Below are 24094 nucleotides of genomic sequence, written 5' to 3' on the forward strand. Positions count from 1 at the left end.
TTCTCCCTTTCACCACACAGCCACACACACCCAGCCACCTGCCCATACATTTAAGTGTGCACCCTTTCACCATACAGGCACACCCAGGCAGCCACCCATACATTTAAGTGTAAGTGTGCATCCTTTCACCATACATGCACACCCAGCCACCCATACATTTGTGTGCACCCTTTCACCATACACTCACACAGGCAGCTACCTATACATTTAAGTGTGCACCCTTTCAGCATACCCTCACACAGTCAACTATACATTTAAGTGTGGACACTTTCACCATACAGGCACACCCAGGCAGCCACCCATACATTTAAGTGTACATACTTTCACTGTACACACACACACACGCATAACCAGCCACCCATACATTTGTGTGCACTCTTTCACCATACACTCACACATGCACACGTCATGGGTTGAGGGGAGCCATAATGCTTCAAAAATTCATTTAGCCTCATTAGGACCCTGGCGGTGACGGTATGAACGGTGGCGGTAGGGCACCGGCACCGTTCATACTGTCCCGCCGCATTATGAGTTCTGCTTGCGGGTTCCCGACCTGTGTGGCACCAGCGAGCATAACTCGTAATTGCGCTGTCACCATTAACAACGGTGCCGGCACAACCTTGCTCCCCACCCCCATTCTGCCCTATAGGGGGATCGTGAGCCCGGCAATACCGCCACCCGCGAATGCGAAATTACCGGCCCATTCAGCTTGTGATGGGCCGGTTATTGCCTATTAGCAGGAGGCGGTGCCATGCTCGTAATGAGGCCGATTGTTTCTTTTTGAAGTCACTCTGACTTCATAAAGAAATTATTTCTGTTAAGGACTAAACAATAATGTAAATAATTTCTTTATGAAGGCAGAGTGACTTCAAAAATAAACTATTTATTTTTGAAGTCATAGGCTTCCCCCACCCCATGACATGGAGGCCTCCAGCCTAGGGTCTTCATGTCATGGGGTGGGGGTAGCCACCAGACTTTTTGTATTCACTCTGCCCTTCATGCAGAGTGAATTAAAAAGAAAATGTAAAAAAAAAAAGTTTAAAAAAAAAGGTAGACTTTTTTTTTTCTTTTTACATAAGTGGGGCCCCCTTCCAGAACATGTGGTCACGGGGCCCCCCGCACCGCGGGTGGTGCGGGGGCCCCTCTTACGCCAGTGCCTCCAATGACAATCACCTTTCCTGGGTGTCCTGTCTTCCTCCTCTTCCCTCACATGAAATAGTAGACACTAGGGGCCCGATTCTGAGGTGCATACAAAAACAAGAAAGTGTTCATCCATGAAGGATGAACACTTTCGTTAAAAGCACCATATTCTGATAAAGTGTTAATTTGGCGGTCTGGCATAAAAGCCACGACTTCAGCATGGGCCTGATTTATTGCTTGCCAATAGCCTTAGCAACCAAGAGAAATGCAGGGCTGGCACTGCGAGGGCACAGCTTTAGCACGTCAATAAGAGGAGTGAAAATACGACACAAGTGAGGTGCCATTAAACCATGTTTCACACTTTTTCCTTTATAAAAATGGGATTTTCCAGACTGCAGCACCACTTTTCTGGTTTAATGAATGCTTAAGATAACTTTCTTAAACTAGAAAAGTGTCAGTCTTTTAGAAAAAGCTTGCAGTGCCACTGGAGCACATGTAAACAGCAGATTTATGCAGCTTTTGCTGCTGGAATGCACAACATTTCCCCTGCAATATTTCCACCCACCCCAGAATGTTGCTGCTGGAAACTGGAGAGGAGAATGTCGGCTTTCCACACTAAATTTAGCACGAGCTCAGAATCAGGCCCTAGGTTGGGAGTGGCAGCAGATATGGGGAGACAGCCTATATTGTAACCTATTTGTAGTTTATGACTCCTATTGTAACGTAACTGTTGTGGAGAGACTGCATGGTTTCCTGTGGTGGAATTCTAAAACTTTCATTTAATCTGGGTGAACAATTTAGAGGGTCGGAGTCAGAATCCACACGTTTCTTGACCAAATGGTAAAATGAAATGTCTGAGACCATCAGATTGACAGTCTATGTCTAAAAAAGCACTGTCCTATAAGACAAAAAAGGCTTGCATTTTAGCTAATCTGAATACCCACAAAGCATTGTTTATGTGGCTCTGAACTGGGGGAGAACTTTCAGCGGTGGCTCCTGGGTGGCGCTGTGTTAAGTGCGAAATGATGAAATGGGTTCTTCTACTAAAACCAAATACTAGAAATACTTTTGTTTTTTAAGTTCTTAATTCAAATACGATACACATACATTTTAGAATAAAAATAAAATGCATTTTGTAAAGAGGAAGTTCCCAAAGCTCAGAAATGTGACAATATAAAAAATCCAACACCCCTCCAATGGCCTCATCAACCTTTTTAAAGTAGTGATTTTGTTAAGAACGAAATTGTCATATACTCAGTAGGTAATATATCTTCAAAGGAAATTACTATAAGATCAGATAGATAAGAAACTAACATTGATGCATATATAAAGAATAATGTAAATTAAAGTAGGTTCATGTTTGAATTGGCGTTTTGGTTATGTGATGACCTTTTATGATAGTTCCACGCTGCCTCCATGTAGTCCTTCGAAAAATGAGCGCATTTGTGTACCAGTAAATAAATACTCAAAATTAGAAGTGATAAATATGTAATAAGTTCAAATGTGTTGTACAGATAATTCATATCTGTTATTCACATAGCTAAAAAAAAAACATGGGAATTAAAGCTATTGCAGTGGCATTATACTGAAATGAATAGCAGCAAAGAAGTGGGCACCACTTTGTAATCTTTACTCGGATACTGATTTTTTAGAAAATTAGTTTCTTATGTGATTTCTTGTCCAAAAATTGTAAGAGGGAGCCAGCTGAGATAAATGAGGAGACACCCAAATCTAAACTCAACTAAAAAAGCAAAAGACCAAGTACACAACTAGGTCACTCAACTGCTCTCCAGAAAACCCAACCGGGTACATTGATAATGCAAATTCATCAAAAGTTTAATGTATTTCCGAAATTATATGTTCACATATAATAACCACGTTAGTCCATTGATTTTTCAAAAAAAGAGAGTTTTTATCAACAAATAGTTGCGTGAAGGCATAGTAATCTGCCTCGTGGTGTGAGGCGTTACCAATATTTCCTTAGCGAGGAAGGAAAAGCCACTTAACATCTCATGTCAGACAAAAACATTTGCCAATGCATTTCGGATTCATATATCCTTCTTCAGGGCAAGTCTGACTGAGTAGTAAAGTGCTTGCATGCGTGGTGGCTTGGTGTGCGAAAACATGTGGACGGCAGTGAACTGCCCGGTCTTCCTCTGCTCCTGTCAGTGGTCGGCTAGATATGTTGATCACTAAGTTTTCCTTAGTTGAAATCTGGTTTGTGGTCTGTTTTTTTGATTTCCTCCTCCCCCTGCGCGTTCTTTTGGGCGGGCGCCTAAAAAAGGCAAAGAGGAAGGTGCTTGTGTTGTGGAGCCGCTAGCTGTATTAAGCTCTTCCGTGGTTCGTTCTGTGGAAGTTTCAGATTCTCTCTGAGCTTCCGAATCAGAGCTGCTGGTATTATCTGACGTGTATTTAAATGGTTTCTTAGGTGTTACAGAACTATACCGTTCCATCCATGTATATACCTCATCATTAATGTAATCGTAGGTATCACGTTTAAATTTTTTGACTTTTTTCTGTTCTAGTTCTGCTTTGTAGTCTTCAAGCTTAGTGTTGACATCTAGCAAGATAGTATCGTATTCTTCTTTTCCTAATGAAGCGGTTAGTTCTTTCTCGATATCTTCAATCTCTGTCTTTAATGTCATCAAGTTCTTGGAAAGTTCTTGGATGGTTAACAGAATCAGATCCAATGAACATTTGTTTAAAATAGCTTCCCATTTACGGACAAACTCCTTATTTTCCTTGCACAAGGTTGGCCGAAGTTGTATACGTAGGCCTCTAGGAATGCGTTGGTTCTTGAAGTAGCGTCCTAATGTAATTGCATGTAATTTTCTGTTGATTTCTTTACGTATTAAGTATTCTAGCTGTCTGATCTGTTTCGCAGGATCTTTAGGTGTAGTCCCATGTGTGCCAATTGATGTATCACTGATTAGTTTCAAAATGGCGTTTGCTTCCTCAGGTGAGAACCCTAAGGTTTCTGCGCATTTGTTCGATAATCCTTCTATATCTTCATATGACATAGTAATGTAGTCTAAATCTTGGTGATGTTAAAGAAAACGTGTGCCTCCACTGTGATGTGTCTCGCCAAAAATGGGGAACAAAAAAGCGAATAGCAGCAAAGAAGTGGGCACCACTTTGTAATCTTTACTCGGATACTGATTTTTTAGAAAATTAGTTTCTTATGTGATTTCTTGTCCAAAAATTGTAAGAGGGAGCCAGCTGAGATAAATGAGGAGACACCCAAATCTAAACTCAACTAAAAAAGCAAAAGACCAAGTACACAACTAGGTCACTCAACTGCTCTCCAGAAAACCCAACCGGGTACATTGATAATGCAAATTCATCAAAAGTTTAATGTATTTCCGAAATTATATGTTCACATATAATAACCACGTTAGTCCATTGATTTTTCAAAAAAAGAGAGTTTTTATCAACAAATAGTTGCGTGAAGGCATAGTAATCTGCCTCGTGGTGTGAGGCGTTACCAATATTTCCTTAGCGAGGAAGGAAAAGCCACTTAACATCTCATGTCAGACAAAAACATTTGCCAATGCATTTCGGATTCATATATCCTTCTTCAGGGCAAGTCTGACTGAGTAGTAAAGTGCTTGCATGCGTGGTGGCTTGGTGTGCGAAAACATGTGGACGGCAGTGAACTGCCCGGTCTTCCTCTGCTCCTGTCAGTGGTCGGCTAGATATGTTGATCACTAAGTTTTCCTTAGTTGAAATCTGGTTTGTGGTCTGTTTTTTTGATTTCCTCCTCCCCCTGCGCGTTCTTTTGGGCGGGCGCCTAAAAAAGGCAAAGAGGAAGGTGCTTGTGTTGTGGAGCCGCTAGCTGTATTAAGCTCTTCCGTGGTTCGTTCTGTGGAAGTTTCAGATTCTCTCTGAGCTTCCGAATCAGAGCTGCTGGTATTATCTGACGTGTATTTAAATGGTTTCTTAGGTGTTACAGAACTATACCGTTCCATCCATGTATATACCTCATCATTAATGTAATCGTAGGTATCACGTTTAAATTTTTTGACTTTTTTCTGTTCTAGTTCTGCTTTGTAGTCTTCAAGCTTAGTGTTGACATCTAGCAAGATAGTATCGTATTCTTCTTTTCCTAATGAAGCGGTTAGTTCTTTCTCGATATCTTCAATCTCTGTCTTTAATGTCATCAAGTTCTTGGAAAGTTCTTGGATGGTTAACAGAATCAGATCCAATGAACATTTGTTTAAAATAGCTTCCCATTTACGGACAAACTCCTTATTTTCCTTGCACAAGGTTGGCCGAAGTTGTATACGTAGGCCTCTAGGAATGCGTTGGTTCTTGAAGTAGCGTCCTAATGTAATTGCATGTAATTTTCTGTTGATTTCTTTACGTATTAAGTATTCTAGCTGTCTGATCTGTTTCGCAGGATCTTTAGGTGTAGTCCCATGTGTGCCAATTGATGTATCACTGATTAGTTTCAAAATGGCGTTTGCTTCCTCAGGTGAGAACCCTAAGGTTTCTGCGCATTTGTTCGATAATCCTTCTATATCTTCATATGACATAGTAATGTAGTCTAAATCTTGGTGATGTTAAAGAAAACGTGTGCCTCCACTGTGATGTGTCTCGCCAAAAATGGGGAACAAAAAAGCGAATAGCAGCAAAGAAGTGGGCACCACTTTGTAATCTTTACTCGGATACTGATTTTTTAGAAAATTAGTTTCTTATGTGATTTCTTGTCCAAAAATTGTAAGAGGGAGCCAGCTGAGATAAATGAGGAGACACCCAAATCTAAACTCAACTAAAAAAGCAAAAGACCAAGTACACAACTAGGTCACTCAACTGCTCTCCAGAAAACCCAACCGGGTACATTGATAATGCAAATTCATCAAAAGTTTAATGTATTTCCGAAATTATATGTTCACATATAATAACCACGTTAGTCCATTGATTTTTCAAAAAAAGAGAGTTTTTATCAACAAATAGTTGCGTGAAGGCATAGTAATCTGCCTCGTGGTGTGAGGCGTTACCAATATTTCCTTAGCGAGGAAGGAAAAGCCACTTAACATCTCATGTCAGACAAAAACATTTGCCAATGCATTTCGGATTCATATATCCTTCTTCAGGGCAAGTCTGACTGAGTAGTAAAGTGCTTGCATGCGTGGTGGCTTGGTGTGCGAAAACATGTGGACGGCAGTGAACTGCCCGGTCTTCCTCTGCTCCTGTCAGTGGTCGGCTAGATATGTTGATCACTAAGTTTTCCTTAGTTGAAATCTGGTTTGTGGTCTGTTTTTTTGATTTCCTCCTCCCCCTGCGCGTTCTTTTGGGCGGGCGCCTAAAAAAGGCAAAGAGGAAGGTGCTTGTGTTGTGGAGCCGCTAGCTGTATTAAGCTCTTCCGTGGTTCGTTCTGTGGAAGTTTCAGATTCTCTCTGAGCTTCCGAATCAGAGCTGCTGGTATTATCTGACGTGTATTTAAATGGTTTCTTAGGTGTTACAGAACTATACCGTTCCATCCATGTATATACCTCATCATTAATGTAATCGTAGGTATCACGTTTAAATTTTTTGACTTTTTTCTGTTCTAGTTCTGCTTTGTAGTCTTCAAGCTTAGTGTTGACATCTAGCAAGATAGTATCGTATTCTTCTTTTCCTAATGAAGCGGTTAGTTCTTTCTCGATATCTTCAATCTCTGTCTTTAATGTCATCAAGTTCTTGGAAAGTTCTTGGATGGTTAACAGAATCAGATCCAATGAACATTTGTTTAAAATAGCTTCCCATTTACGGACAAACTCCTTATTTTCCTTGCACAAGGTTGGCCGAAGTTGTATACGTAGGCCTCTAGGAATGCGTTGGTTCTTGAAGTAGCGTCCTAATGTAATTGCATGTAATTTTCTGTTGATTTCTTTACGTATTAAGTATTCTAGCTGTCTGATCTGTTTCGCAGGATCTTTAGGTGTAGTCCCATGTGTGCCAATTGATGTATCACTGATTAGTTTCAAAATGGCGTTTGCTTCCTCAGGTGAGAACCCTAAGGTTTCTGCGCATTTGTTCGATAATCCTTCTATATCTTCATATGACATAGTAATGTAGTCTAAATCTTGGTGATGTTAAAGAAAACGTGTGCCTCCACTGTGATGTGTCTCGCCAAAAATGGGGAACAAAAAAGCGAATAGCAGCAAAGAAGTGGGCACCACTTTGTAATCTTTACTCGGATACTGATTTTTTAGAAAATTAGTTTCTTATGTGATTTCTTGTCCAAAAATTGTAAGAGGGAGCCAGCTGAGATAAATGAGGAGACACCCAAATCTAAACTCAACTAAAAAAGCAAAAGACCAAGTACACAACTAGGTCACTCAACTGCTCTCCAGAAAACCCAACCGGGTACATTGATAATGCAAATTCATCAAAAGTTTAATGTATTTCCGAAATTATATGTTCACATATAATAACCACGTTAGTCCATTGATTTTTCAAAAAAAGAGAGTTTTTATCAACAAATAGTTGCGTGAAGGCATAGTAATCTGCCTCGTGGTGTGAGGCGTTACCAATATTTCCTTAGCGAGGAAGGAAAAGCCACTTAACATCTCATGTCAGACAAAAACATTTGCCAATGCATTTCGGATTCATATATCCTTCTTCAGGGCAAGTCTGACTGAGTAGTAAAGTGCTTGCATGCGTGGTGGCTTGGTGTGCGAAAACATGTGGACGGCAGTGAACTGCCCGGTCTTCCTCTGCTCCTGTCAGTGGTCGGCTAGATATGTTGATCACTAAGTTTTCCTTAGTTGAAATCTGGTTTGTGGTCTGTTTTTTTGATTTCCTCCTCCCCCTGCGCGTTCTTTTGGGCGGGCGCCTAAAAAAGGCAAAGAGGAAGGTGCTTGTGTTGTGGAGCCGCTAGCTGTATTAAGCTCTTCCGTGGTTCGTTCTGTGGAAGTTTCAGATTCTCTCTGAGCTTCCGAATCAGAGCTGCTGGTATTATCTGACGTGTATTTAAATGGTTTCTTAGGTGTTACAGAACTATACCGTTCCATCCATGTATATACCTCATCATTAATGTAATCGTAGGTATCACGTTTAAATTTTTTGACTTTTTTCTGTTCTAGTTCTGCTTTGTAGTCTTCAAGCTTAGTGTTGACATCTAGCAAGATAGTATCGTATTCTTCTTTTCCTAATGAAGCGGTTAGTTCTTTCTCGATATCTTCAATCTCTGTCTTTAATGTCATCAAGTTCTTGGAAAGTTCTTGGATGGTTAACAGAATCATATCCAATGAACATTTGTTTAAAATAGCTTCCCATTTACGGACAAACTCCTTATTTTCCTTGCACAAGGTTGGCCGAAGTTGTATACGTAGGCCTCTAGGAATGCGTTGGTTCTTGAAGTAGCGTCCTAATGTAATTGCATGTAATTTTCTGTTGATTTCTTTACGTATTAAGTATTCTAGCTGTCTGATCTGTTTCGCAGGATCTTTAGGTGTAGTCCCATGTGTGCCAATTGATGTATCACTGATTAGTTTCAAAATGGCGTTTGCTTCCTCAGGTGAGAACCCTAAGGTTTCTGCGCATTTGTTCGATAATCCTTCTATATCTTCATATGACATAGTAATGTAGTCTAAATCTTGGTGATGTTAAAGAAAACGTGTGCCTCCACTGTGATGTGTCTCGCCAAAAATGGGGAACAAAAAAGCGAATAGCAGCAAAGAAGTGGGCACCACTTTGTAATCTTTACTCGGATACTGATTTTTTAGAAAATTAGTTTCTTATGTGATTTCTTGTCCAAAAATTGTAAGAGGGAGCCAGCTGAGATAAATGAGGAGACACCCAAATCTAAACTCAACTAAAAAAGCAAAAGACCAAGTACACAACTAGGTCACTCAACTGCTCTCCAGAAAACCCAACCGGGTACATTGATAATGCAAATTCATCAAAAGTTTAATGTATTTCCGAAATTATATGTTCACATATAATAACCACGTTAGTCCATTGATTTTTCAAAAAAAGAGAGTTTTTATCAACAAATAGTTGCGTGAAGGCATAGTAATCTGCCTCGTGGTGTGAGGCGTTACCAATATTTCCTTAGCGAGGAAGGAAAAGCCACTTAACATTTGCCAATGCATTTCGGATTCATATATCCTTCTTCAGGGCAAGTCTGACTGAGTAGTAAAGTGTTTTCGCACACCAAGCCACCACGCATGCAAGCACTTTACTACTCAGTCAGACTTGCCCTGAAGAAGGATATATGAATCCGAAATGCATTGGCAAATGTTTTTGTCTGACATGAGATGTTAAGTGGCTTTTCCTTCCTCGCTAAGGAAATATTGGTAACGCCTCACACCACGAGGCAGATTACTATGCCTTCACGCAACTATTTGTTGATAAAAACTCTCTTTTTTTGAAAAATCAATGGACTAACGTGGTTATTATATGTGAACATATAATTTCGGAAATACATTAAACTTTTGATGAATTTGCATTATCAATGTACCCGGTTGGGTTTTCTGGAGAGCAGTTGAGTGACCTAGTTGTGTACTTGGTCTTTTGCTTTTTTAGTTGAGTTTAGATTTGGGTGTCTCCTCATTTATCTCAGCTGGCTCCCTCTTACAATTTTTGGACAAGAAATCACATAAGAAACTAATTTTCTAAAAAATCAGTATCCGAGTAAAGATTACAAAGTGGTGCCCACTTCTTTGCTGCTATTCGCTTTTTTGTTCCCCATTTTTGGCGAGACACATCACAGTGGAGGCACACGTTTTCTTTAACATCACCAAGATTTAGACTACATTACTATGTCATATGAAGATATAGAAGGATTATCGAACAAATGCGCAGAAACCTTAGGGTTCTCACCTGAGGAAGCAAACGCCATTTTGAAACTAATCAGTGATACATCAATTGGCACACATGGGACTACACCTAAAGATCCTGCGAAACAGATCAGACAGCTAGAATACTTAATACGTAAAGAAATCAACAGAAAATTACATGCAATTACATTAGGACGCTACTTCAAGAACCAACGCATTCCTAGAGGCCTACGTATACAACTTCGGCCAACCTTGTGCAAGGAAAATAAGGAGTTTGTCCGTAAATGGGAAGCTATTTTAAACAAATGTTCATTGGATCTGATTCTGTTAACCATCCAAGAACTTTCCAAGAACTTGATGACATTAAAGACAGAGATTGAAGATATCGAGAAAGAACTAACCGCTTCATTAGGAAAAGAAGAATACGATACTATCTTGCTAGATGTCAACACTAAGCTTGAAGACTACAAAGCAGAACTAGAACAGAAAAAAGTCAAAAAATTTAAACGTGATACCTACGATTACATTAATGATGAGGTATATACATGGATGGAACGGTATAGTTCTGTAACACCTAAGAAACCATTTAAATACACGTCAGATAATACCAGCAGCTCTGATTCGGAAGCTCAGAGAGAATCTGAAACTTCCACAGAACGAACCACGGAAGAGCTTAATACAGCTAGCGGCTCCACAACACAAGCACCTTCCTCTTTGCCTTTTTTAGGCGCCCGCCCAAAAGAACGCGCAGGGGGAGGAGGAAATCAAAAAAACAGACCACAAACCAGATTTCAACTAAGGAAAACTTAGTGATCAACATATCTAGCCGACCACTGACAGGAGCAGAGGAAGACCGGGCAGTTCACTGCCGTCCACATGTTTTCGCACACCAAGCCACCACGCATGCAAGCACTTTACTACTCAGTCAGACTTGCCCTGAAGAAGGATATATGAATCCGAAATGCATTGGCAAATGTTTTTGTCTGACATGAGATGTTAAGTGGCTTTTCCTTCCTCGCTAAGGAAATATTGGTAACGCCTCACACCACGAGGCAGATTACTATGCCTTCACGCAACTATTTGTTGATAAAAACTCTCTTTTTTTGAAAAATCAATGGACTAACGTGGTTATTATATGTGAACATATAATTTCGGAAATACATTAAACTTTTGATGAATTTGCATTATCAATGTACCCGGTTGGGTTTTCTGGAGAGCAGTTGAGTGACCTAGTTGTGTACTTGGTCTTTTGCTTTTTTAGTTGAGTTTAGATTTGGGTGTCTCCTCATTTATCTCAGCTGGCTCCCTCTTACAATTTTTGGACAAGAAATCACATAAGAAACTAATTTTCTAAAAAATCAGTATCCGAGTAAAGATTACAAAGTGGTGCCCACTTCTTTGCTGCTATTCGCTTTTTTGTTCCCCATTTTTGGCGAGACACATCACAGTGGAGGCACACGTTTTCTTTAACATCACCAAGATTTAGACTACATTACTATGTCATATGAAGATATAGAAGGATTATCGAACAAATGCGCAGAAACCTTAGGGTTCTCACCTGAGGAAGCAAACGCCATTTTGAAACTAATCAGTGATACATCAATTGGCACACATGGGACTACACCTAAAGATCCTGCGAAACAGATCAGACAGCTAGAATACTTAATACGTAAAGAAATCAACAGAAAATTACATGCAATTACATTAGGACGCTACTTCAAGAACCAACGCATTCCTAGAGGCCTACGTATACAACTTCGGCCAACCTTGTGCAAGGAAAATAAGGAGTTTGTCCGTAAATGGGAAGCTATTTTAAACAAATGTTCATTGGATCTGATTCTGTTAACCATCCAAGAACTTTCCAAGAACTTGATGACATTAAAGACAGAGATTGAAGATATCGAGAAAGAACTAACCGCTTCATTAGGAAAAGAAGAATACGATACTATCTTGCTAGATGTCAACACTAAGCTTGAAGACTACAAAGCAGAACTAGAACAGAAAAAAGTCAAAAAATTTAAACGTGATACCTACGATTACATTAATGATGAGGTATATACATGGATGGAACGGTATAGTTCTGTAACACCTAAGAAACCATTTAAATACACGTCAGATAATACCAGCAGCTCTGATTCGGAAGCTCAGAGAGAATCTGAAACTTCCACAGAACGAACCACGGAAGAGCTTAATACAGCTAGCGGCTCCACAACACAAGCACCTTCCTCTTTGCCTTTTTTAGGCGCCCGCCCAAAAGAACGCGCAGGGGGAGGAGGAAATCAAAAAAACAGACCACAAACCAGATTTCAACTAAGGAAAACTTAGTGATCAACATATCTAGCCGACCACTGACAGGAGCAGAGGAAGACCGGGCAGTTCACTGCCGTCCACATGTTTTCGCACACCAAGCCACCACGCATGCAAGCACTTTACTACTCAGTCAGACTTGCCCTGAAGAAGGATATATGAATCCGAAATGCATTGGCAAATGTTTTTGTCTGACATGAGATGTTAAGTGGCTTTTCCTTCCTCGCTAAGGAAATATTGGTAACGCCTCACACCACGAGGCAGATTACTATGCCTTCACGCAACTATTTGTTGATAAAAACTCTCTTTTTTTGAAAAATCAATGGACTAACGTGGTTATTATATGTGAACATATAATTTCGGAAATACATTAAACTTTTGATGAATTTGCATTATCAATGTACCCGGTTGGGTTTTCTGGAGAGCAGTTGAGTGACCTAGTTGTGTACTTGGTCTTTTGCTTTTTTAGTTGAGTTTAGATTTGGGTGTCTCCTCATTTATCTCAGCTGGCTCCCTCTTACAATTTTTGGACAAGAAATCACATAAGAAACTAATTTTCTAAAAAATCAGTATCCGAGTAAAGATTACAAAGTGGTGCCCACTTCTTTGCTGCTATTCGCTTTTTTGTTCCCCATTTTTGGCGAGACACATCACAGTGGAGGCACACGTTTTCTTTAACATCACCAAGATTTAGACTACATTACTATGTCATATGAAGATATAGAAGGATTATCGAACAAATGCGCAGAAACCTTAGGGTTCTCACCTGAGGAAGCAAACGCCATTTTGAAACTAATCAGTGATACATCAATTGGCACACATGGGACTACACCTAAAGATCCTGCGAAACAGATCAGACAGCTAGAATACTTAATACGTAAAGAAATCAACAGAAAATTACATGCAATTACATTAGGACGCTACTTCAAGAACCAACGCATTCCTAGAGGCCTACGTATACAACTTCGGCCAACCTTGTGCAAGGAAAATAAGGAGTTTGTCCGTAAATGGGAAGCTATTTTAAACAAATGTTCATTGGATCTGATTCTGTTAACCATCCAAGAACTTTCCAAGAACTTGATGACATTAAAGACAGAGATTGAAGATATCGAGAAAGAACTAACCGCTTCATTAGGAAAAGAAGAATACGATACTATCTTGCTAGATGTCAACACTAAGCTTGAAGACTACAAAGCAGAACTAGAACAGAAAAAAGTCAAAAAATTTAAACGTGATACCTACGATTACATTAATGATGAGGTATATACATGGATGGAACGGTATAGTTCTGTAACACCTAAGAAACCATTTAAATACACGTCAGATAATACCAGCAGCTCTGATTCGGAAGCTCAGAGAGAATCTGAAACTTCCACAGAACGAACCACGGAAGAGCTTAATACAGCTAGCGGCTCCACAACACAAGCACCTTCCTCTTTGCCTTTTTTAGGCGCCCGCCCAAAAGAACGCGCAGGGGGAGGAGGAAATCAAAAAAACAGACCACAAACCAGATTTCAACTAAGGAAAACTTAGTGATCAACATATCTAGCCGACCACTGACAGGAGCAGAGGAAGACCGGGCAGTTCACTGCCGTCCACATGTTTTCGCACACCAAGCCACCACGCATGCAAGCACTTTACTACTCAGTCAGACTTGCCCTGAAGAAGGATATATGAATCCGAAATGCATTGGCAAATGTTTTTGTCTGACATGAGATGTTAAGTGGCTTTTCCTTCCTCGCTAAGGAAATATTGGTAACGCCTCACACCACGAGGCAGATTACTATGCCTTCACGCAACTATTTGTTGATAAAAACTCTCTTTTTTTGAAAAATCAATGGACTAACGTGGTTATTATATGTGAACATATAATTTCGGAAATACATTAAACTTTTGATGAATTTGCATTATCAATGTACCCGGTTGGGTTTTCTGGAGAGCAGTTGAGTGACCTAGTTGTGTACTTGGTCTTTTGCTTTTTTAGTTGAGTTTAGATTTGGGTGTCTCCTCATTTATCTCAGCTGGCTCCCTCTTACAATTTTTGGACAAGAAATCACATAAGAAACTAATTTTCTAAAAAATCAGTATCCGAGTAAAGATTACAAAGTGGTGCCCACTTCTTTGCTGCTATTCGCTTTTTTGTTCCCCATTTTTGGCGAGACACATCACAGTGGAGGCACACGTTTTCTTTAACATCACCAAGATTTAGACTACATTACTATGTCATATGAAGATATAGAAGGATTATCGAACAAATGCGCAGAAACCTTAGGGTTCTCACCTGAGGAAGCAAACGCCATTTTGAAACTAATCAGTGATACATCAATTGGCACACATGGGACTACACCTAAAGATCCTGCGAAACAGATCAGACAGCTAGAATACTTAATACGTAAAGAAATCAACAGAAAATTACATGCAATTACATTAGGACGCTACTTCAAGAACCAACGCATTCCTAGAGGCCTACGTATACAACTTCGGCCAACCTTGTGCAAGGAAAATAAGGAGTTTGTCCGTAAATGGGAAGCTATTTTAAACAAATGTTCATTGGATCTGATTCTGTTAACCATCCAAGAACTTTCCAAGAACTTGATGACATTAAAGACAGAGATTGAAGATATCGAGAAAGAACTAACCGCTTCATTAGGAAAAGAAGAATACGATACTATCTTGCTAGATGTCAACACTAAGCTTGAAGACTACAAAGCAGAACTAGAACAGAAAAAAGTCAAAAAATTTAAACGTGATACCTACGATTACATTAATGATGAGGTATATACATGGATGGAACGGTATAGTTCTGTAACACCTAAGAAACCATTTAAATACACGTCAGATAATACCAGCAGCTCTGATTCGGAAGCTCAGAGAGAATCTGAAACTTCCACAGAACGAACCACGGAAGAGCTTAATACAGCTAGCGGCTCCACAACACAAGCACCTTCCTCTTTGCCTTTTTTAGGCGCCCGCCCAAAAGAACGCGCAGGGGGAGGAGGAAATCAAAAAAACAGACCACAAACCAGATTTCAACTAAGGAAAACTTAGTGATCAACATATCTAGCCGACCACTGACAGGAGCAGAGGAAGACCGGGCAGTTCACTGCCGTCCACATGTTTTCGCACACCAAGCCACCACGCATGCAAGCACTTTACTACTCAGTCAGACTTGCCCTGAAGAAGGATATATGAATCCGAAATGCATTGGCAAATGTTTTTGTCTGACATGAGATGTTAAGTGGCTTTTCCTTCCTCGCTAAGGAAATATTGGTAACGCCTCACACCACGAGGCAGATTACTATGCCTTCACGCAACTATTTGTTGATAAAAACTCTCTTTTTTTGAAAAATCAATGGACTAACGTGGTTATTATATGTGAACATATAATTTCGGAAATACATTAAACTTTTGATGAATTTGCATTATCAATGTACCCGGTTGGGTTTTCTGGAGAGCAGTTGAGTGACCTAGTTGTGTACTTGGTCTTTTGCTTTTTTAGTTGAGTTTAGATTTGGGTGTCTCCTCATTTATCTCAGCTGGCTCCCTCTTACAATTTTTGGACAAGAAATCACATAAGAAACTAATTTTCTAAAAAATCAGTATCCGAGTAAAGATTACAAAGTGGTGCCCACTTCTTTGCTGCTATTCGCTTTTTTGTTCCCCATTTTTGGCGAGACACATCACAGTGGAGGCACACGTTTTCTTTAACATCACCAAGATTTAGACTACATTACTATGTCATATGAAGATATAGAAGGATTATCGAACAAATGCGCAGAAACCTTAGGGTTCTCACCTGAGGAAGCAAACGCCATTTTGAAACTAATCAGTGATACATCAATTGGCACACATGGGACTACACCTAAAGATCCTGCGAAACAGATCAGACAGCTAGAATACTTAATACGTAAAGAAATCAACAGAAAATTACATGCAATTACATTAGGACGCTACTTCAAGAACCAACGCATTCCTAGAGGCCTACGTATACAACTTCGGCCAACCTTGTGCAAGGAAAATAAGGAGTTTGTCCGTAAATGGGAAGCTATTTTAAACAAATGTTCATTGGATCTGATTCTGTTAACCATCCAAGAACTTTCCAAGAACTTGATGACATTAAAGACAGAGATTGAAGATATCGAGAAAGAACTAACCGCTTCATTAGGAAAAGAAGAATACGATACTATCTTGCTAGATGTCAACACTAAGCTTGAAGACTACAAAGCAGAACTAGAACAGAAAAAAGTCAAAAAATTTAAACGTGATACCTACGATTACATTAATGATGAGGTATATACATGGATGGAACGGTATAGTTCTGTAACACCTAAGAAACCATTTAAATACACGTCAGATAATACCAGCAGCTCTGATTCGGAAGCTCAGAGAGAATCTGAAACTTCCACAGAACGAACCACGGAAGAGCTTAATACAGCTAGCGGCTCCACAACACAAGCACCTTCCTCTTTGCCTTTTTTAGGCGCCCGCCCAAAAGAACGCGCAGGGGGAGGAGGAAATCAAAAAAACAGACCACAAACCAGATTTCAACTAAGGAAAACTTAGTGATCAACATATCTAGCCGACCACTGACAGGAGCAGAGGAAGACCGGGCAGTTCACTGCCGTCCACATGTTTTCGCACACCAAGCCACCACGCATGCAAGCACTTTACTACTCAGTCAGACTTGCCCTGAAGAAGGATATATGAATCCGAAATGCATTGGCAAATGTTTTTGTCTGACATGAGATGTTAAGTGGCTTTTCCTTCCTCGCTAAGGAAATATTGGTAACGCCTCACACCACGAGGCAGATTACTATGCCTTCACGCAACTATTTGTTGATAAAAACTCTCTTTTTTTGAAAAATCAATGGACTAACGTGGTTATTATATGTGAACATATAATTTCGGAAATACATTAAACTTTTGATGAATTTGCATTATCAATGTACCCGGTTGGGTTTTCTGGAGAGCAGTTGAGTGACCTAGTTGTGTACTTGGTCTTTTGCTTTTTTAGTTGAGTTTAGATTTGGGTGTCTCCTCATTTATCTCAGCTGGCTCCCTCTTACAATTTTTGGACAAGAAATCACATAAGAAACTAATTTTCTAAAAAATCAGTATCCGAGTAAAGATTACAAAGTGGTGCCCACTTCTTTGCTGCTATTCGCTTTTTTGTTCCCCATTTTTGGCGAGACACATCACAGTGGAGGCACACGTTTTCTTTAACATCACCAAGATTTAGACTACATTACTATGTCATATGAAGATATAGAAGGATTATCGAACAAATGCGCAGAAACCTTAGGGTTCTCACCTGAGGAAGCAAACGCCATTTTGAAACTAATCAGTGATACATCAATTGGCACACATGGGACTACACCTAAAGATCCTGCGAAACAGATCAGACAGCTAGAATACTTAATACGTAAAGAAATCAACAGAAAATTACATGCAATTACATTAGGACGCTACTTCAAGAACCAACGCATTCCTAGAGGCCTACGTATACAACTTCGGCCAACCTTGTGCAAGGAAAATAAGGAGTTTGTCCGTAAATGGGAAGCTATTTTAAACAAATGTTCATTGGATCTGATTCTGTTAACCATCCAAGAACTTTCCAAGAACTTGATGACATTAAAGACAGAGATTGAAGATATCGAGAAAGAACTAACCGCTTCATTAGGAAAAGAAGAATACGATACTATCTTGCTAGATGTCAACACTAAGCTTGAAGACTACAAAGCAGAACTAGAACAGAAAAAAGTCAAAAAATTTAAACGTGATACCTACGATTACATTAATGATGAGGTATATACATGGATGGAACGGTATAGTTCTGTAACACCTAAGAAACCATTTAAATACACGTCAGATAATACCAGCAGCTCTGATTCGGAAGCTCAGAGAGAATCTGAAACTTCCACAGAACGAACCACGGAAGAGCTTAATACAGCTAGCGGCTCCACAACACAAGCACCTTCCTCTTTGCCTTTTTTAGGCGCCCGCCCAAAAGAACGCGCAGGGGGAGGAGGAAATCAAAAAAACAGACCACAAACCAGATTTCAACTAAGGAAAACTTAGTGATCAACATATCTAGCCGACCACTGACAGGAGCAGAGGAAGACCGGGCAGTTCACTGCCGTCCACATGTTTTCGCACACCAAGCCACCACGCATGCAAGCACTTTACTACTCAGTCAGACTTGCCCTGAAGAAGGATATATGAATCCGAAATGCATTGGCAAATGTTTTTGTCTGACATGAGATGTTAAGTGGCTTTTCCTTCCTCGCTAAGGAAATATTGGTAACGCCTCACACCACGAGGCAGATTACTATGCCTTCACGCAACTATTTGTTGATAAAAACTCTCTTTTTTTGAAAAATCAATGGACTAACGTGGTTATTATATGTGAACATATAATTTCGGAAATACATTAAACTTTTGATGAATTTGCATTATCAATGTACCCGGTTGGGTTTTCTGGAGAGCAGTTGAGTGACCTAGTTGTGTACTTGGTCTTTTGCTTTTTTAGTTGAGTTTAGATTTGGGTGTCTCCTCATTTATCTCAGCTGGCTCCCTCTTACAATTTTTGGACAAGAAATCACATAAGAAACTAATTTTCTAAAAAATCAGTATCCGAGTAAAGATTACAAAGTGGTGCCCACTTCTTTGCTGCTATTCGCTTTTTTGTTCCCCATTTTTGGCGAGACACATCACAGTGGAGGCACACGTTTTCTTTAACATCACCAAGATTTAGACTACATTACTATGTCATATGAAGATATAGAAGGATTATCGAACAAATGCGCAGAAACCTTAGGGTTCTCACCTGAGGAAGCAAACGCCATTTTGAAACTAATCAGTGATACATCAATTGGCACACATGGGACTACACCTAAAGATCCTGCGAAACAGATCAGACAGCTAGAATACTTAATACGTAAAGAAATCAACAGAAAATTACATGCAATTACATTAGGACGCTACTTCAAGAACCAACGCATTCCTAGAGGCCTACGTATACAACTTCGGCCAACCTTGTGCAAGGAAAATAAGGAGTTTGTCCGTAAATGGGAAGCTATTTTAAACAAATGTTCATTGGATCTGATTCTGTTAACCATCCAAGAACTTTCCAAGAACTTGATGACATTAAAGACAGAGATTGAAGATATCGAGAAAGAACTAACCGCTTCATTAGGAAAAGAAGAATACGATACTATCTTGCTAGATGTCAACACTAAGCTTGAAGACTACAAAGCAGAACTAGAACAGAAAAAAGTCAAAAAATTTAAACGTGATACCTACGATTACATTAATGATGAGGTATATACATGGATGGAACGGTATAGTTCTGTAACACCTAAGAAACCATTTAAATACACGTCAGATAATACCAGCAGCTCTGATTCGGAAGCTCAGAGAGAATCTGAAACTTCCACAGAACGAACCACGGAAGAGCTTAATACAGCTAGCGGCTCCACAACACAAGCACCTTCCTCTTTGCCTTTTTTAGGCGCCCGCCCAAAAGAACGCGCAGGGGGAGGAGGAAATCAAAAAAACAGACCACAAACCAGATTTCAACTAAGGAAAACTTAGTGATCAACATATCTAGCCGACCACTGACAGGAGCAGAGGAAGACCGGGCAGTTCACTGCCGTCCACATGTTTTCGCACACCAAGCCACCACGCATGCAAGCACTTTACTACTCAGTCAGACTTGCCCTGAAGAAGGATATATGAATCCGAAATGCATTGGCAAATGTTTTTGTCTGACATGAGATGTTAAGTGGCTTTTCCTTCCTCGCTAAGGAAATATTGGTAACGCCTCACACCACGAGGCAGATTACTATGCCTTCACGCAACTATTTGTTGATAAAAACTCTCTTTTTTTGAAAAATCAATGGACTAACGTGGTTATTATATGTGAACATATAATTTCGGAAATACATTAAACTTTTGATGAATTTGCATTATCAATGTACCCGGTTGGGTTTTCTGGAGAGCAGTTGAGTGACCTAGTTGTGTACTTGGTCTTTTGCTTTTTTAGTTGAGTTTAGATTTGGGTGTCTCCTCATTTATCTCAGCTGGCTCCCTCTTACAATTTTTGGACAAGAAATCACATAAGAAACTAATTTTCTAAAAAATCAGTATCCGAGTAAAGATTACAAAGTGGTGCCCACTTCTTTGCTGCTATTCGCTTTTTTGTTCCCCATTTTTGGCGAGACACATCACAGTGGAGGCACACGTTTTCTTTAACATCACCAAGATTTAGACTACATTACTATGTCATATGAAGATATAGAAGGATTATCGAACAAATGCGCAGAAACCTTAGGGTTCTCACCTGAGGAAGCAAACGCCATTTTGAAACTAATCAGTGATACATCAATTGGCACACATGGGACTACACCTAAAGATCCTGCGAAACAGATCAGACAGCTAGAATACTTAATACGTAAAGAAATCAACAGAAAATTACATGCAATTACATTAGGACGCTACTTCAAGAACCAACGCATTCCTAGAGGCCTACGTATACAACTTCGGCCAACCTTGTGCAAGGAAAATAAGGAGTTTGTCCGTAAATGGGAAGCTATTTTAAACAAATGTTCATTGGATCTGATTCTGTTAACCATCCAAGAACTTTCCAAGAACTTGATGACATTAAAGACAGAGATTGAAGATATCGAGAAAGAACTAACCGCTTCATTAGGAAAAGAAGAATACGATACTATCTTGCTAGATGTCAACACTAAGCTTGAAGACTACAAAGCAGAACTAGAACAGAAAAAAGTCAAAAAATTTAAACGTGATACCTACGATTACATTAATGATGAGGTATATACATGGATGGAACGGTATAGTTCTGTAACACCTAAGAAACCATTTAAATACACGTCAGATAATACCAGCAGCTCTGATTCGGAAGCTCAGAGAGAATCTGAAACTTCCACAGAACGAACCACGGAAGAGCTTAATACAGCTAGCGGCTCCACAACACAAGCACCTTCCTCTTTGCCTTTTTTAGGCGCCCGCCCAAAAGAACGCGCAGGGGGAGGAGGAAATCAAAAAAACAGACCACAAACCAGATTTCAACTAAAGAAAACTTAGTGATCAACATATCTAGCCGACCACTGACAGGAGCAGAGGAAGACCGGGCAGTTCACTGCCGTCCACATGTTTTCGCACACCAAGCCACCACGCATGCAAGCACTTCACTACTCAGTCAGACTTGCCCTGAAGAAGGATATATGAATCCGAAATGCATTGGCAAATGTTTTTGTCTGACATGAGATGTTAAGTGGCTTTTCCTTCCTCGCTAAGGAAATATTGGTAACGCCTCACACCACGAGGCAGATTACTATGCCTTCACGCAACTATTTGTTGATAAAAACTCTCTTTTTTTGAAAAATCAATGGACTAACGTGGTTATTATATGTGAACATATAATTTCGGAAATACATTAAACTTTTGATGAATTTGCATTATCAATGTACCCGGTTGGGTTTTCTGGAGAGCAGTTGAGTGACCTAGTTGTGTACTTGGTCTTTTGCTTTTTTAGTTGAGTTTAGATTTGGGTGTCTCCTCATTTATCTCAGCTGGCTCCCTCTTACAATTTTTGGACAAGAAATCACATAAGAAACTAATTTTCTAAAAAATCAGTATCCGAGTAAAGATTACAAAGTGGTGCCCACTTCTTTGCTGCTATTCGCTTTTTTGTTCCCCATTTTTGGCGAGACACATCACAGTGGAGGCACACGTTTTCTTTAACATCACCAAGATTTAGACTACATTACTATGTCATATGAAGATATAGAAGGATTATCGAACAAATGCGCAGAAACCTTAGGGTTCTCACCTGAGGAAGCAAACGCCATTTTGAAACTAATCAGTGATACATCAATTGGCACACATGGGACTACACCTAAAGATCCTGCGAAACAGATCAGACAGCTAGAATACTTAATACGTAAAGAAATCAACAGAAAATTACATGCAATTACATTAGGACGCTACTTCAAGAACCAACGCATTCCTAGAGGCCTACGTATACAACTTCGGCCAACCTTGTGCAAGGAAAATAAGGAGTTTGTCCGTAAATGGGAAGCTATTTTAAACAAATGTTCATTGGATCTGATTCTGTTAACCATCCAAGAACTTTCCAAGAACTTGATGACATTAAAGACAGAGATTGAAGATATCGAGAAAGAACTAACCGCTTCATTAGGAAAAGAAGAATACGATACTATCTTGCTAGATGTCAACACTAAGCTTGAAGACTACAAAGCAGAACTAGAACAGAAAAAAGTCAAAAAATTTAAACGTGATACCTACGATTACATTAATGATGAGGTATATACATGGATGGAACGGTATAGTTCTGTAACACCTAAGAAACCATTTAAATACACGTCAGATAATACCAGCAGCTCTGATTCGGAAGCTCAGAGAGAATCTGAAACTTCCACAGAACGAACCACGGAAGAGCTTAATACAGCTAGCGGCTCCACAACACAAGCACCTTCCTCTTTGCCTTTTTTAGGCGCCCGCCCAAAAGAACGCGCAGGGGGAGGAGGAAATCAAAAAAACAGACCACAAACCAGATTTCAACTAAGGAAAACTTAGTGATCAACATATCTAGCCGACCACTGACAGGAGCAGAGGAAGACCGGGCAGTTCACTGCCGTCCACATGTTTTCGCACACCAAGCCACCACGCATGCAAGCACTTTACTACTCAGTCAGACTTGCCCTGAAGAAGGATATATGAATCCGAAATGCATTGGCAAATGTTTTTGTCTGACATGAGATGTTAAGTGGCTTTTCCTTCCTCGCTAAGGAAATATTGGTAACGCCTCACACCACGAGGCAGATTACTATGCCTTCACGCAACTATTTGTTGATAAAAACTCTCTTTTTTTGAAAAATCAATGGACTAACGTGGTTATTATATGTGAACATATAATTTCGGAAATACATTAAACTTTTGATGAATTTGCATTATCAATGTACCCGGTTGGGTTTTCTGGAGAGCAGTTGAGTGACCTAGTTGTGTACTTGGTCTTTTGCTTTTTTATTATACTGAAATGAACAATGTCCATTACACATTGAAAAAACTGGTCTAAGCAAGCGCATACATAGAGAGATGATTCCAATGTATAGATCACTGAATATGGGAATCTATTTCTATATTGCACTGTCATGCTCAGATGTGTCTGCCTTCTCCAGGCTTCATTCAGACACGATTTAAGCAATAATGCTGCACTCTGAGGGCCATTATCAGATGGTAATGGCCTTCCGGCCAAGTGGCGAAGAAATTGGACGAGGGGCCAGAGGACGGTAGCACCTGCTAATGGTATGTGGACAGTGGCAGGTGTGGGGTAATATTGTTTTTAGAGCATTCCACCCAACGAAGGTAGAAAGTTCTGTTGAAAACAAGGAGAGGTAAAGAATAAACATTGGAATGTTGGGACAAAAGACGTTTATCAGTCGTTATTGCCCTCTGCCACTAGAACCGTCTTGGGTCATGCAGATCCCTTCAAATTGAAAAGAGCACAATAATTCTGAGTCTACAGCTTGCCAGCTGTGTTGCGTTGCCATCGCTATTGGGGCACTCAGAGGGAAGCTGAGACAACATGAGTCTGTGTGCATCAGTGTGGTCGGCCCCGTGCACGGGTGAGGCTGGGGAGTGGGGCTTGCCATCCTCTTGCCACAGCAAAAGAAAACAACGGGAGGGGCAGAGATGCCGCCTGTGGGAGAGGTGCAGGAAGGGAAACAAAGGTGAGGCAGGCAGTGAATGTGCTAACATTCGCTACGGCCGGCTGAGAGATACTAACATGCTGGGCACCACTATCAGATATTAGGGACCAGAATTCCATTATC

Source organism: Ambystoma mexicanum, chromosome 4p (assembly GCF_040938575.1).
Source record: "Ambystoma mexicanum isolate Mex_15411 chromosome 4p, UKY_AmexF1_1, whole genome shotgun sequence".
Lineage (NCBI taxonomy): Eukaryota > Metazoa > Chordata > Amphibia > Caudata > Ambystomatidae > Ambystoma > Ambystoma mexicanum.